At 37.6% G+C, this 2,828-nt stretch overlaps 1 non-coding gene across 1 annotated transcript; it reads left to right on the plus strand.

The window, feature by feature from the left end:
- Nucleotides 1-296: 296 nt before the first annotated feature.
- LOC145608957 (small nucleolar RNA R71) lies at nt 297-403 on the plus strand. The gene has a single exon (XR_014105960.1). It is a non-coding gene; the product is annotated as a small nucleolar RNA R71 (small nucleolar RNA).
- The last annotated feature ends 2,425 nt before the right edge of the window (nt 404-2,828 follow it).

The following is a 2,828-nucleotide window of genomic DNA, read 5'->3' on the forward strand; positions in this document are numbered from 1 at the left end:
TTTGTGATGGTTTTGAACACAAACCAACACTTGAGTTTAACTTGGAAAGACCTTCATTCAAGAGCTCAACTATGTGCTTAAGTTGGCCGACTTTATTCAACTCATAAAGATCCCTTTGCTTCCCTTGGAACCTTCTTTGGCCTCCCCAAGGATAGCTAGTAGCCACTTCTTCAATTGTAGCTTCAACTTGGCTTTGAGGGATCTTAATCAATTGGCCACCGGCACCCGCATCTAGATTGGTCCTTGACATTGGCTCCAAGCCATCATAGAAGAATCTCATGAGAAAATTACGGTTGAATTCATGATGAGTACATGCTCTAATCAAATCCTTAAACCTTTCCCATGCTTCCCCAAGAGTTTCATCCGGTTCTTGCTCAAAAGAAGCTATCTTCCTCCTCATTTTTGCGGTTTGCTCATCAGAAATGAACATCTTGAGAAAGGCCTTCGCAACTTCCTTCCATGTGGTGAGAGAGTTGGGCTTTAAAATCTTGAGCCATTTCTTTGCTCTTCCGGTGAGGGATTGCTGAAAGAGATGCATATGAATGTAATCTTTGCTCACTTCATTTGTTTTTATCATTGCACACAACTCAAGGAATTGGTCCAAATGCTCAATTGGGTCTTCACTTACGCCTCCGGAAAATTGCTCAATTTTCATTATCCTAGCATATTGTGGATGTATTGTGAAATTAATCTCGGTGGTCGGGAGAAGTATACCACTCGTGAGCTCATAGATTTCCGGGTTTCCAAACTCCCTAAAATAAAGGTCATCCTCTTGTCTTGGCATATCTCTCTTTGAATACAACAAAGCTAAGCACACGATTAGCAATGACAAGTAGGATTAAAAATAAAAGCAAAATAATAAAAAGAAAGCAAATAAAATGACTCTAACAATAATAAAATAAATGTTAAACAAGCCGCTTCCCCGGCAACGGCGCCAAAATTTGATAGGCGTGAGGTAGGTCGATAAGCTACCACGCTAACCAAATTAATCATTTATAATACCTAAACCTACACTAAACTAGTTAGTGGCAATTAAAGGGTCGAACCACTATGCTAGGGAAGCATGCTAATTCAACATCAAATATCACTAATGCAAGAGTGAAAAAGGGATTGTTTTGTTGGTTTTGTTGAGTAGAACACTAAAACTACAAGTAAGCAAGAAAATGATGATTAAAATCAATAAAAAATGATGCTAGGGATATAAGGGTGTTCAATATGATTAGAAAGAGGAGAATAATGGTGATTATCATGAAACATATGCCAAAGAACACAAGGTTCTACCTAAACAATTCATTCTCATGCAATAGTTTAGGCAAATCAATGAAAGAGGTCTACACTAATAAGGATCATTCTCATGCATCCTATTAGTTACAATAAAATCAAGATAATAAAGAAGCACAATCCATAAAAACTCCAATTTAATAACTCATTCTCATGCAATCATTAAAATAGAGGTGATCCTAATCTAGTTCAAATCACTTTCATGCATTTAAACTAGAAAACATCAAATAGAGTGCAACAATAATCCCAAGCTAATAAAAATCATGTCTTTCATCAATATATGGCATAAGTTCAATCCAACCATCATCATTCATCCAATATCAAATCATATCTTCCACCCCCTTCCCCTAGCCAAACGTTTAGCCTAGAGAAGGGAGATTAAACACAATATCAAAACTAGAAATAAACTCCAGAAACTCAAAACAAAACATAATTAAAATCAATGATATCAATAACAACTAGATGAACTAATAAGATTAACAAGAATAAACAACAATAAAACAAATAAATAAAACTAAAGGAAAGGAGAAGAGATTACTAAATAAAGGATTAATGAAAGATGGAAACTTGAATTCTTGCTTGATTGAAACTTAAACTTGAGCAAAATTGAATCTTGGAAGAAAATTGAGCCATCATCTATTTTCTCTCACTAAAAATTATCTAATCTAACCCTAAGAGAGAGAAGCTCTCCTAAAACTAATTAAGAAATTAAAATCATAGATGGATTTTTCCCCCAAAAAATGGGTATTTAAACAACTTAGGAAAAATAGGAAAAATAAAAGGGGAAAAATAAAATAAAGAAAGAAATAATAAAAGGGAAAGAAATAAAAAGGATTAAGAAAAGAAAATAAAAATAAAAGAAAATGAAATTTATAAACCCAACAAATCCCCCCCATCAGCCCATCCTCTTCTTCCTTTCGTGGCTGCTCTGCTGAAAACCCTCACCACGCATAATCATCATCCCAATTAATCAATGGCTGGAAAGCTTCACCTTCAATCATCATCAAATCGATCTTATTAAATATCATGCGCGAAGCTCGTGAGGTGGTTCGATCGGACCGAAAGTAGGTGCGGCCGAACTATGGGCTGGTTCGATCGAACCATGGGTGTGTTCGACCACGCCTCTAAAAATCAGAAAAGTTCGAATGATTCTTATTGTTTTCGCCCTTTTACTTCGACCAAACTCTTCAATGGGTTTGCCTGAACTCGATTGATTTACTATTTGCTCTGAATTGGGGCTGATTTGAGGTGAATTTGCGGTTTGCTGGCTGCTTTTGTTGTTGGCGCTGTGTGGTGGTTTATCAGGTGAGGAAGGTGCGAATTTTGGGGTGTGAGATGCGGTGGCTGGTGGTTGGAGGTGTGGGAATGCGTGAGGTGGTTTGATGATTGATGGTAGTTTCGGTGGTTGTTGTTGCGTGAAGGTGAGAAGATGAACTGGAGCAGGGGTTAATGTTGGCTGTGAAGGCTGAGATTGGTGGGAGTGCGTGGCAGGTGGTTGGAGGTGCGGAGATTAGTGGCGGCTGGTAGAAACAGGGCAGTTGAGTGGT

This window comes from Chenopodium album, chromosome 2 (genome assembly GCF_948465745.1).
Source record: "Chenopodium album chromosome 2, dcCheAlbu1.1, whole genome shotgun sequence".
NCBI classification, from domain to species: Eukaryota; Viridiplantae; Streptophyta; class Magnoliopsida; order Caryophyllales; family Amaranthaceae; genus Chenopodium; species Chenopodium album.